The sequence below is a fragment of the Notamacropus eugenii genome, chromosome 4, assembly GCF_028372415.1.
Source record: "Notamacropus eugenii isolate mMacEug1 chromosome 4, mMacEug1.pri_v2, whole genome shotgun sequence".
NCBI lineage: Eukaryota > Metazoa > Chordata > Mammalia > Diprotodontia > Macropodidae > Notamacropus > Notamacropus eugenii.
Window position 1 is genome coordinate 13,951,284 of NC_092875.1, and position 12,837 is coordinate 13,964,120.

The 12,837-nt window shown below is 50.2% G+C and overlaps 1 protein-coding gene and 1 long non-coding RNA gene across 7 annotated transcripts in view; one reads left to right on the plus strand and one right to left on the minus strand.

Moving 5' to 3' along the window:
* Window positions 1-11,679, minus strand: part of RNF185 (ring finger protein 185) — a 31,952-nt gene extending 20,273 nt beyond the window's left edge. Inside the window, exons 1-2 of one of the 4 annotated variants that reach the window (XM_072599894.1) lie at window positions 11,573-11,662; window positions 5-224 (exon numbers count right to left, since the gene is read on the minus strand). The gene's annotated coding sequence lies outside the window, so the exon portion shown is untranslated. Of the gene's footprint in view, window positions 1-4; window positions 236-11,517 lie in introns of those variants that run through there. The other 3 variants (XM_072599895.1, XM_072599897.1, XM_072599896.1) reach the window with 3 other exon arrangements.
* Window positions 359-6,896, plus strand: LOC140499006 (uncharacterized). Of its 3 annotated transcripts, none has more exons than XR_011965240.1 (2): window positions 359-444; window positions 1,015-6,896. It is a non-coding gene; the product is annotated as an uncharacterized lncRNA (long non-coding RNA). The 3 variants fall into 3 exon arrangements; XR_011965241.1 differs by having other exon boundaries at window positions 2,896-6,896; XR_011965242.1 differs by lacking the exon at window positions 359-444 and having other exon boundaries at window positions 636-1,171; window positions 2,896-6,896.
* Window positions 11,680-12,837: the final 1,158 nt, after the last annotated feature.

Genomic DNA, 12,837 nt, shown 5'->3' on the forward strand with positions numbered 1-12,837 from the left:
TTACCTGAGAGGCTGCAAGGTAAAGTGCCTTCCCTTCTGCGGTCACATGGCTAATTGTGTCTGAGGCAGGGCTGGGGCCCAAGTCTTCCTGGGTCAAGGCCAGCTAATGGGTCACACTCTTCCATGTATCTCACCAGGAAAACAGATAAAGCTCTTCAAATTGGTCAGAACCAAACTCAATTTAGGTGGAAGTTACTTCATCTGCCAGGCCTCAGTTTCCGTGCCTGTAAAGGGAGGGGGCTGGATTAGCTGCTTTTTAAGTTTTCTTCCCGGGCTGACATTCGATGACTCTGTGAACATTCTCTAGGCCTGGCGAGAACTCCATTATCACATGGCAGTTCTGGAATTTTCAAGGACAGCAGAACATTGGTGCTGGAAGGGACCTTAGAGATGGGGCCCTCTAAAATGTCTGATGCTACATCCCTATCAGTAATTTTTTCCTCGGTAAGTATTTCGGGGATGGGGGTGAGAGGAAGGTAAGAGGGGTTGGTAATTTTTCCCAGTGGCATCTGACACACCTGCTACCGTCAGGGGGAGGTTAGAACTAACCTGGGGGCCATCAGAAGGAAGAAAGGGGCCAATTACATGGAGGCAGACCTGGGTGCAGTGGGGATGTATTGTGCTATAATGGGGGGGGGGGGCAGGTGTAGAAGCCCCAGGATCTGCTTGCTCAGGGAGGGTAGGTTGGGACTCATCTTTCCCCTCTCAAACCAGCTGGGGTCAAACCACACCCTCTTTGGGTCATATCACGGCTGCCACTTTTAGAGATCACTAATCTAGACCAACTACCCATTTCACAGATATGGAAAACAGCCTGAAAAGGCTTATGCAACCCATGATAAGTCACACGACCAACAAAGAAGGTCTAGAACCTGATCCAGCCATGCCACACCAGCTTGTCATAGAAGTGACCAAGTAGTGTCCCCTCTGGGGTCCTCAGTTTCCTCCTTTGTAAAGTGTGAAGATCAGTCTCAATGATCTCAAGGTCCCGCCTCATCCATCTCTCTATTACAGAGCCGGAAAGGATCTCAAACAAGAATCTTCTCTCCCTCACACCCTTCAAGTGGTCACTGAACCTTTGTGGGAGGATGGATCCCCAAGGAAACCTACCACATTCCTCTTGGAAAGCCCACTGGCCTCTGGGAAGTTTGTGCTGACCACCAGCCTGAAGGTGCCTCTCTGCCCCTCCCCACAAGGCTCGTGGTGTAGCCCTCCAGGGCCAAGTAGAACAGAACAAGCCTTCAAAGACTTGGGGACAGCACCTGTCATTATCGGGCCCTTGCTTCCAATCCTCGCTTTTCTGGGTTAAATATCCCAAGTTCCTTCAGCCAACCCTTTCATAACACGAGCTTGATGCCCTCATTGTCTGGACTGCTCTCCTCTCAACATCCCCCAGCTTACTGATGAGGGACGCAGGAGGGGAGGGAGGCAGGTCAGACACAGCTGACCAGGGCATATGGGCTCAGACACCCTTGTCAGCTGCCATGCCACTGCTGAGTCATGGTGCTTTGTAGTCCAGATGTAGTCTCACTATGCCTCCCACACCTCATACTCATAAGCCCATTTTTGGAAGCCCAATTGAGGGCTTCACATTTATTCCTCTTGTTGGATCCCATCTCTACTCTGGCCTCCTAAGATCTTTCTGGACCCTGACTAGTAGCCAGGAGGACAGCATTCTTCCCCACTCTGGGTCTTCTAAAAGTGGCTAACCCTGTTCCATCTACACTTTTATCTACTAGATCTATGGTGCCTATACCTTTACCTGAGTGGCTGAAAAAAATGTCAAACACCACAAGGCCAAACATTCCTTGAACACGTGGCCAGAGACCTCGTTCCAAGCTGATGCTGAAGGAGCAGTTTGAAACCCAAACTACTTCTCATTTTGTTCATAAGAACAGTATGTCATGCTTTGCTACAATCTAGGCAAACCAGAGTGACAGTTGCCTGGGCCAGACCAGTTTAGTCACCCAGGCACCCAAGGAAGTGAAGGGAGCCTGGAAGGCTGTGTTCTGCATGAAGCCAGCCTGGCTCCTTGTAATCCCACCTGCCTTTCCTTGATGTTTACTTCCCTTAATTGTCTAGAGCTGTGCTCAGAACTGACTTCATGCTCACTGGACAACAGCTGGCAGACTTTATCCACTTAATTCCCTTTTCTGGAAATTGAGACAACTGCTTACCAGGCTGTCAAGCCCCACCAGTTCTCCATTACCCATCCAAGATCACTAAGCATGACCCAACAGTTGTAGCTGCCAGGTTCTCCAGTCCTCCAGCATCCAGTTCATTTGGTCCAGGTAACCAACCCTGAAAGGTATCTCCAGTGCTCCTTCTCATCTTAAACACTGCGCCCCCCCCCCCCCCCAACCATCTGGGCCTTGTCCAGTTCTCTTGACCAGGAACACAGAAGCAAAGAACTGACCAGCTCTGCCTTGTCTCCGATCTCAGTTCCCAGCAGACTGAGCCCTTTCTTTGAGTCACCACTCTTCCAGCACAGCTTGTGAAAACCCTCCTTCACGGGCCTTGGTTCATTTCGCTCTTTAGCACTCCTCACTGGACTCTTACAAGACCATCTACACTTGGGTATTTACACTTTTGTCTGGCCTTCTAGCCACTTTCCTTACATGCCTTTTAAAAGTCTAGGTTGGTTGGTGAATCCCTCATGCATCCACATTGATCTCTCTGAATAATGCCCCCTTCTCCTCTGCATCAGAATTGTTTCTCTTGGCATCTTCAGGATTTCATTCTGGACAATTTCTCATCCACCCTAAACTGATTTTCCTATAGAATTTCAGGCCAAGACTCCCTACTGATCTTTTCTCTACAGATTCTAAAATCTACTTTCCCCAAATCTAGGATGCATGTCAGATTACGTGTCTTTCTTTTCCTTTTCTGTCACAGATCTGAGATAGAATGGTCATTTCCCATCAACATTCAATGCAATTCAATCAGCATTTAAGTGCTTACAATGAAGGCTATAAGGACACAAAAGGAGTCTACATCCTTTTGGAAGGAAGACAATGTGCATACAGATAAATAAATGAAAAATAAGTGCAAAGAACTTTGAGAGTGTGGAGGGAGATATGACAGGTAGGGGATCAGAAGAGGTCACACTGAGGGAACAACCCTTGAAGGGAGCTGGAGGTTCCAAGATCGTAAGGGGGGAGGGAGAGAATTTCAGACACAGATTGTACAAAGGCATCTGGAGGCAAGGACGTGGCAAGTTCCTATCATTTCCACCCTTACAGGTGAGAATCAGATCTAGAGAATTTTCCCTGACAATTCTAATTCTTTTTGAAAGATGGAACTATCATTAAGGAATATTGGGAAATCATTAGCTGATTTTGAGCACAGTAAGCTGATTCTAGTCCACTCATCACTCTAGGATGGTTCTTTTCCTGTCCATGTGGTCTCAGATCAGGGTGTGTGTGTGTGTTTAGTTAATAGAGGCCTATCTTGAAACCTCTAGTGCACCCTCCCTCCAACAAGAAGGCAAACCAGGGCTCTGAAAGTCTAGGCCAGTGATGGCAAACTGTGGCTTTAAGGCCACATGTGGCCCTCTAGGTTCTCAAGTGCGGCCCTTTGACTGAATCCAAACTCAGTGTTGTGTGAAGTTTGGATTCAGTCCAAGGGCTGCTTGTGAGGATGTTGAGGGCCACATGTCCTTGAGGCCACAGGTTTCCCACCCTTGGTCTAGGCCATTAGGCTGCAGGCTCTGGTGGACAGAAAGTGTGAGTAGAGGCCAGAGTCAGGATCTGTGTCTGTTGCCCAAAGTCCCAAACTGCGGAATCATAGAATCTGGAGAACTGGAAGGCCCCTCAATAGCCATCTGGTCCAAACCAGGTCTAAACAGCCTCAACAGCAGCTTCAAGCTGCTTCATACTCTCTGGGGACCCACTATTTGGCCTGGAATACAAAGACTCCTCAAAGAGGTCTTTCTATTACAGTGGCATTCCTCTCATCTCAGCCTTCCCTGTGCCCTCTTCCTGATACTATGTAACTATTTTTATCATATGACCGAGCACATACTTAGATCTACCACTGGTTGTCTCCCCAGCCCCGCCCCCCCACTTCCCAATCCCCAAACTATAAACTCATGCTTCCTTCTACAGGGCTGAAAAAAAGCCAAGTCCTAGTCTAATATGGCCTGAAGACTTCCAAAGAGGTGGAAACCACCACCTTCCAAGGCAGCCCAATTCCCCTTTCTGGACAGATTTCATTGTTGGAAAGGTTTTTCAGACAAGCTATGATCGGTCAGCTGGTGGTAAATTTTCAGCCTGAAAAGCAGTTTTACTAACATTTACTGTGTGTGACCCTAGGTAAGTCATTTCACTCATCTGCCTGTTTCCTCAACTGTAAAATGGGGATAATAATAGTCCCTCTCTTGCAGGGGTGTTGTCAGTTGTGAGATTATCTGTAAAGCACTTAGCACTGTGCTGTCATGGAGTAGGAGTCTCGTAAACACTTATTTCCTTCCTTTCCCTGAGTGCCTGCCTACTTTGATGGCCCAGTTACAGAGTGAGGCACTGGGTTATACGCAAAGAAAGCAATCTGTGCCTCTGCTTACATTCTGGGAGGGAGGGGGAGGGAATAGTACATACAATGTGTACACAGATGAGTACATGCAAGATAACCACAGGGTAAATAGAAGTAATTTGGGAGAGACAGGATGAAGCATGCAGGGCGAGCCCACGGAACAGCTGGGAGACCACAGGAAAGGTCTCCAGAGGGAGGCGGCGCCTGCACTGCCCTTTGAAGGAGGGATTCTACAAAGAGGAGATTAAGAGGGATATGGGCCACAGCAGTTTATGAAACTACCTACAAGGACACAGAGAAGGTCAACATCTGGGTTGCTGAAAGGAGTAAAAATACAAAGGAAAATTCTAGATCCTGGAAATACCGACCACCTAGTTTCTCAAAGGGCTGCTCTAAATTATGATTTTTTAAATGTTCATTTCTCCACCATTAAACTGGGGCCAACCCACCCAGCACATGGAGAATTAATGGGCATTTCACAATTTTTTGAAATGTTGGCAAAAACAGAGACGTGCTATCGTCGGGCAGGCAGCCACATGACAATAACATCTATTTTGAGAATCTCAGGTGATGTGCTTGGCAGGACGCGATGCTGTTAAATCCGTGAGGGGCACAACTTTCCGGCTCACTCCTTCATGAGTTCACAACTGCTAACTTCTCTGCTGAGTGCATCAAATATCTGTGTTTGTGCCTTCTAGGCCTCCAAAGAGCAGGAGTTCTGAGAAGGAAGTCGCATACTAGCTAAGCTTTTGTTTCTACTCCAGTACTTAGCAGACTGTTCTGCACCAGGTGCCTAGTAAACATTGGTTGGTGGTTGTCCTTTGTTCTAGAAGAGGACCAAAATGACATCACCATACTAGAGTCAAGCTTCAGTGTGTCTGGCTATGGCTGATCAGACCAGTACAAGCTCAGAATGCTCTACCACAGGCTGGGCAGAAACAGCCCATGTGAACATGCGAGGAGGATTCTCTAACTTGGCATACCCTGTGTTTCCTTTGAGCTGTTTCAATTCCGCTTTGCTCACAGAATACAGCATCTTCTCAGATGTGGGCACACCATGCTGAGTGGTCCAGAGGATACCACCATACCAATAAACATTAACTGAATGGTGAATGAAAATGATTCTGGGATTATATGTAAGATAGATTTATAAGAAGGATGGCTATTTGAAGACTTTAAAATGTTTAGAAAACTAAATACTAGCGGCACTTTCCAACAGAAGATAATAACATTTTATGGCACGGGTGAACGTGATGGGTCAAAACAAATACATGTTTGCTGAACGAATGGATCAAAACACTTTGAAACTTGAATGAATTTTGGAACTGGAAAGGACTTTAGAATGGGATTAGTCTTTTGTCAGCTGAAATTAAGCCTGAAGAAGAAAACGCTGGCTCCCATGCCGCCATCGGGGGAGAAATGAGACAGGGATAGGAACAAAAGTCTTTCCTTAAAATATGACACCCACACAGTAACGTCAGGAATGATGGCTAAAACACATGGCATGGTTCCTCCTAAACTTCTCTCCTAAAAGGAATTGACTTCCATGTTCAAAGCAAAGTGTCCTCATGTATATGGAGGACATCAAATGATTTGGCTCCATCCAAAACCATCCAAGGAATCCTCCTTCAATGATGTCAAATTGTCACTTAGGACTTGCTCAGTGTAAAATTCTTAATACAGGCCAAGAAAAGAGACCAAAGGCTGAGATGGAATGCTTCTAATTACTTTGGAGTCTGGCCAATCAACCAGGTCAAAATTCACCTCACTGTATTACCAATTCAACTTAGATCTCTCCATCTTTTCCCCAGTAACATGAGAGATTTTGCTCAAAGCCAGGTAAACTCATTATCCTAGTCTTTGAGGCTGGTAACCCTGCCAGAAAAGGATGCTGGGTTAGTCTGACATGACTTATTCTTGCCAGTGCTCTGCTGTTCCTTTGTGGTCACTCCTGCCTTTTCCAGCAGTTCTCCAATGATTCCTTTGGTGAATTATTTTAGAATTGTGCCAGGAATGAAAGTCAAACTCATGGGCTTCTTACTTTCTCCCCTTGATGTCTGCCTTTCCTGGCCCATTTGTCTTCTCACATCATTCCTTCCAGTCTGCTGGCACAGAGCTCATTTGGATCGATAACTTGAACTCCCCAAGGCTCTCTGACTGTCTAGGTGAGTTTCCATACTGATGTCTCTTTTACATCTCTGCTTTTCTTTTATCTTCAGAATCTCCTGCTTGGGAACTTGTCCTCCTTCCCAGGATAACTTCCTTTATAGAACTATGGTCCAAGGAATAAATAAATGACAAGTCTTTGTAAGCACTTCTGGGTCCAAAACACACTGGATATAAATAAAAAATCAATTCAGCCTCTGCTCTCCAATGGTCCACATTTTACTAAAGGGACGCAACACAGCTACTATGAAGAGTCAGCACCAGGACAGATCCAAAGCCCCAGGGATCCTTGGGATGCAGCAGAAGGGGAGATGGCAATTCCTGGGGCCTGCAGGTCCAATGGGAAGGCCCAGGAGGAATATAGAGGGGAGGTAAGGTGGTAAAACATTCCCTCCCCAAACCCTGAACATATTTCACATGCCTGGCTAGCCTCCCTTTCTCTATTCAAAAATTCTAAAATACAGTGTGAATGTTGTTGCAGGTTTCCCACCACACCTAGGTTTGTGATTGGCTGGTCCTCTGAACTACCCTTCCCCTGGCTGATCTAGTTCTTGGTAGGTGATTTTAAGTATGCTTGGATGGTGATGCTGGGATGATGGGTGAGCTCATCCCTGCACCTCCCTCCAATGAGGCTGACTGCACTTTAATCCCTTGTAGCTCCTGCCCTTGCTCTCTTGTAAATTCTCTACACGGTAGCCAGTCAGCCACCCACCACTGTCATGATCTGATATTTCATCAGCCTTGGTCCTCAGTCCTCATTGGTAGCCTCAGTAACCTCTACCCGCCAGCAGGGTTCTTCCAAAGCCTCCACTGAAGGAGAGGGCCCGGGCCAGCAAGTTCATCACCCCCCAAGATGTGCTCCTTTGGACTTCCCCATCCTGCCTGCAATGGGTACCTTCCCTCCCTCCAGATTCCTGTGGTGGGTTTTCTTCCTCGTTAGACTGTAAGCTCACGTTCTTTTTCGTATTTGATGCCCTTGTACATGCTTACTGCCTGACCATGATGTAGAACTTCCCTTATATCTTAACAATAAGGGACATTAATGGAGTGGGCAGGCTGTTATGCCTTGGCCTCCCTCCTCTTCCTTTGACGCCACTCTTTATAAGTCCTCCCTGGTCATATGCTGCACTGCATGCTTGCACTTGTCAGGTGAGCTTCCACTGCCCTTTGGGTGAACTACATCTCAAATTCCCTGGAGACTGTGGTGCACCATGAATCACAGCCTGAGAGCATCACTACTGGTGGCAGAAGGCTGCACCTTTGCTTCAGAGAGATGTCTGGGGTTGCTGGAAACACTACAACATTTCCCAAACTTAATCTCACCTTCTCTCGGTGTCCTTTTTCATCACGGGCCCCGTTCACTGTCAGTCAGCTACATCTATCCAAGATGTTCCTGAATCAGCCCTGAAGGCTGTTCACCCAACTGAACATTACTGTCTGAACAACAGACCTTCTGCTTGGTTTTTCCACTTTAGATGGTGAGGTCAAATGGTTTTGATGGATTAGGGACCTTGTTTAAGAGGTTCTGTAATGTTCTGAGGCACAATGTCACTCACAAAACCTAGGGTCTTCTTCTTCCATCGGGATTCTGTGCTGACAATGGCCAACATGCACCTCCTGCTTTCATGTCTCCCTAGACAGCAATAAGTGGAGGTTAAAGAGTTATTTCTGTTGTTGCATCTTTCAGGGACTCTGCTGTGATTTTCATCTGTGCTGGGATATACCTTGCTGGTTGCTCTCCTCAGACTTTTTTTCATAGTCCACACACAATACCTACAAAGAAATCCTGTATTCTTTGACCTTTTAATCAACTCTATAAAGACGTGATCTGCTCCAGAATATTCTTTGCAAATGCCTCCTTGTTCCCTTCTACATCATGGATTCTACATCCCAGCTATATCACTGAAGCTCTTAATATGTATTATATAATATGGATTGTATATAGATTATTCTTAGGAAGATTTCTGTAGATGTAGACTAGTAGGCATATGATCAGTAATTGATAATCTTTTCAATTATTCTTCCTGGGGTAGTAATATTATCTAATTTTTCCCCAAGCATTTGGTATCCTTCCCAACTTTCAGATATGCTGAGAAAGATACTTCAATGCCCACAAAAACGTTGCCTCTGTGTGGATGGATATTCTCTGTGCCTATCTGGTGCAGCTCCTGTCTAGTACCATTAGCTTGTTATCTGTTCCTCACATAACACATTAAGGGCTGTGATATTCAGGGTCTGTGTGTGTGTTTGTCCTTTGTTGCCGAAGAAGACCATGCCATCAGAGAAATAATGACATGACTTGCATTTGACTTTGTTTTGATTGAGGGAGGGCTGTGCAGGTCACCAGCCTCACTTCTCCTCCACAGCCATCTGAATCCAGTGACCAGATATTCATCAGGATGACTGGAGATGACCCAGGATGAGGCAGTTGGGGTTAAGTGACTTGCCCAGGGTCACACAGCTAGTGAGTGTCAAGTGTCTGAGGTGAGATTTGAACTCAGGTCCTCCTGACTCCTGCACTGGTGCTCTATCCACTGCACCACCTAGCTGCCCCTTATTCAGGGTCTAAAATGGGAAGAGAGACAGCTAGCTGAGTGATCCTAGACAAGTCCCTTAACCCTGTTTGCCTCAGTCTGTAAAATGGAGAGAGTAAGAGCCCCTCTTTCCCAGGGTGGTTGTGAGGATCAAACTGAGATCATGTGTAAAGTGCCCGGCACACAGTGAGGGGGACAGAAATGTTAGTGCTATCATTATTATTTCCAAGTTCAGTGTCTCGGTAGTTTGTTAAAGAGCCCGCTCTGTTTGGCCTCTCTCCATGTTTCATCCTTCAAGACTGTTTCTCTCTCTGTTCCTCTCCCCAGGCTTGCCCACCTCTGGCTTCCGGATTTCTTTGCATATATTCTTAATTCACAACGATATTCCACTCCCTCATTTGTCTCTTATTCCTTCTGAGTAAGGCACATCCTTCTGGACCGACTTGGTGAGTCTTTTCCCACCAAATCTCAGTGGTCAAACTTGTCACCTTTCCTTAGGATTTCTCATTTTCTGTGCTTGTTACCCCTGAGGAGAACCCTTAAGGTAAAAAATGCTGCCATTTAAAAAATCTTTACACCTCGCATGCCTAGCATAGTGCCTTCCATGTAAAAAAGAGCTTAATAAGGAGTCGTCAGGGCGCCTTATACAATGACAATCCTCTAGTCTCCCAGGCTCCTTCCTCTCCTCCCCGGCCCATCATTCACACAGCTCCCAAAGACTCTTCCCACTGCTCAGGTGTGACCATACCACTCCTCTACTCAAAAGCTTTCACTGCCCTCAATTTCCTTTAGGAACAATTCAATTTAAAGGGGACATAGAGACAAACGACAAAACGGTCCTTGCTCTCCCAGGATATGGTTGATCAAAGATAACAACATGTACAAAGATAAGTAGGCAGATACAGAAACAGAAAAAAGTAAGCACAAAGTACTTTGGGGTGGCAGGAGGGCACCCCAACAAGAGGCGCCAGGCATCGGTTTGGGAAAGGCACCAGAGCCAAACTGGAATCAAACCAGGGACGAGACTGAGGAGACTGGAAACATGGTGGTGCCTTCCCCGGAAATGGGCAAGCTCAAGAGTCCTGGTCAGCGGGACAGACAGACTCGGTTCTGGGCAGACTGCATGGGGGACAGCGTGGGATCCAGATTTCTCTAGTGGGGAGCTGGCACCAGGGATGGGTGTGTGGGAGAAGCAAGAGTGAACAAAGCACGGGAGGCTTTGAAGAGCCTCCTTCCACAGCGCTCTGCCCGACCTTCCCACTCTGACAGCCCTCCCTCCCCTTCCTTCATGCTGGGTGCCAGCTGGACCTCCTGGAATGCCCCTGCCCTCTCCCCTGCCTATGAAGCTGCTGCCAAGGGGCCCAACCCTGGGACCGTGCCTCCTCCTTTCCACAATCCCTTCCTCCACAGATCCCGGAGAACTTTGCCCGTGCCACTCCCGGGCTGGGGGGTGGGGCCCCTCCCTCTGCACCCCCAGAGCCTGGCACAGCGCTAAGTCTCAGAGAACCCGGGCAGGGGCGGGCGCTGCCCCTCGGCCCAGCCTGCAGCGCCTGGCACCCGGAGGGCCGGCTCGCGGGAACACTTCATGCCCATCTGGCAGACCGGGGCCGAGGTGCCCCGCTCCTGATGGCCGAGCTCTGCGTCACGTCCGCACTGACCGCAGCAGGAGCCAGACCCCCCAGGGAGGTCAGCGACGCGGCCACGGGCTACCAGGCCAGGAGAGAGCCCTGCGGGAGGGGATCGAGCATCACCGGGGAAGCAGGAAACAGTGCCCAAGGAGGGGAGGGGGCGTCTTGTCCTTGCGACTGCGCAGTGGCATGAGGGCCACAAGTTCAGAAGGGGCCAAGTTTCATACAGCGCATGCGCAAGCAGAATCAAAAGAGTTCCGGAACCGAGGTTCTCAGCGCTTACTCTGTTAGGGCGCATGCGCAAGCGGAGTTAAACGTGTACAAGAAGGCACGTCGTCACCACGGCAGCCAGTGCCCCTGATCTATGGCGCATGCGCAGCTTCGGGTTAAGCCATTCTAGTCAACGCCTCTCTTCTCAGCGCGCCTGCGCACTGGAAAGTTATGGGGGGCGTGTCACGGACCCAGACAGTTCACGAACGAGGCCCCCCCAACCTCCTATGGCGCATGCCCAGTAGTAGGTGGAAGGCGCGTTACGTCCCGAAGAGTCAGACCCCCACCTTCCCTTCCCTGCCACGGCGCCTGCGCAGCCGCAACCAGACCCTGAGAGGAGGTCCCAGCCCGCTCCCTCCCCGTCCCCCAATCCAAAAGCAGGCCCGCACCCTCAGGGAGTGCAAGCGGCCCCGGAGCGCCGAGGGCCACGGACCGCCGAGGTACCTCAGCGCGCGCTCCCTCGCTCCGTCCACCGCCCGTCACGTCAGTCAGGCTCCGGCTGCGGCGGCTCCGGAGCCTCCTCCGCGGGATCCCGTCACCTGACGCAGGGGATGGGGCCTACGCGAAGGCACTTCCGGTCCGCACCCGGAAGGGAACGGCGGGCACTGTGGGCGGGGACACCTTCGACCAGACGACCAAGGTTCCGCCCGCGGGCGAGGCACGTGGGATGCGGAAGGAAGAAGGATAAGCCCTGAATGTCAGGACTGGAGGGGCCTCAGACCAGGGGGGGTCAGGACCGGAGGGGCCTGAGAACAGGGGGTGTCAGGACCGGAGGGGCCTCAGACCAGGGTGGGTCAGGACTGGAGGGGCCTCAGACCAGGGGGGTCAGGGCCGGGAGGGGCCTCAGACCAGGGGGTGTCAGGACCGGGAGGGGCCTCAGACCAGGGGGATCAGGGCCGGGAGGGGCCTGAGAACGGGGGGGGGGTCAGGGCCGGGAGGGGCCACAGACCAGGGGGGGTCAGGACTGGAGGGGCCTCAGACCGGGGGGGTCAGGGCCGGGAGGGGCCTCAGACCAGGGTGGGTCAGGATTGGAGGGGCCTCAGACCAGGGGGGGGGCCTCAGACCAGGGCGGGGCTGGGCTGGGGGGGGCCTCAGACCAGGGGGGGGCTGGGCTGGGGGGGGGCCTCAGACCAGGGCGGGGCTGGGCTGGGGGGGGGCCTCAGACCAGGGCGGGTCAGGACTGGAGGGGCCTCAGACCAGGGGGGGGCTGGGCTGGGGGGGTGCCTGAGAACCAAGGTTGAAGAGGTAGGTGAAAGTTAGATTCAGGAAGACTTCAGATAACAGTTTGAGGAGTTTGCCTGTGATTTTAGAGGCAGTAGTGAACTCTCAGAGGCTTCTGAACAAGGGGGTGACGTGGTCAGACACGTCTTAGGAAGATTATTGTTGTGGCTTTGAGGAAGATGACCTAAGGGAGGGCACAAGCTGAAGGTGAGAGCAGCTCTCTGGAAGGCAGTGCCATGTCCAGGCAAGGCTGAGGCCTTGCCCTAGGGATCCTTCATCTCTCTTGTGGAGCTGTCAGCTGAGTCTGGGGGGAGGAGGCAGAGGCCAGCAGAAGAGCCTTTGACCCCAGCCTGAGAACAACTGCCCTACCCAGAAAGGCATGGCAGGTGGATTCGACTGGTGCTGGGTATGAGCGATGCAGAAAGGCAGCACCACGGCTTCGGCCCCCAGGGAGCGCACGTTCTAATGCAGGAGACCCCAAGAAAACA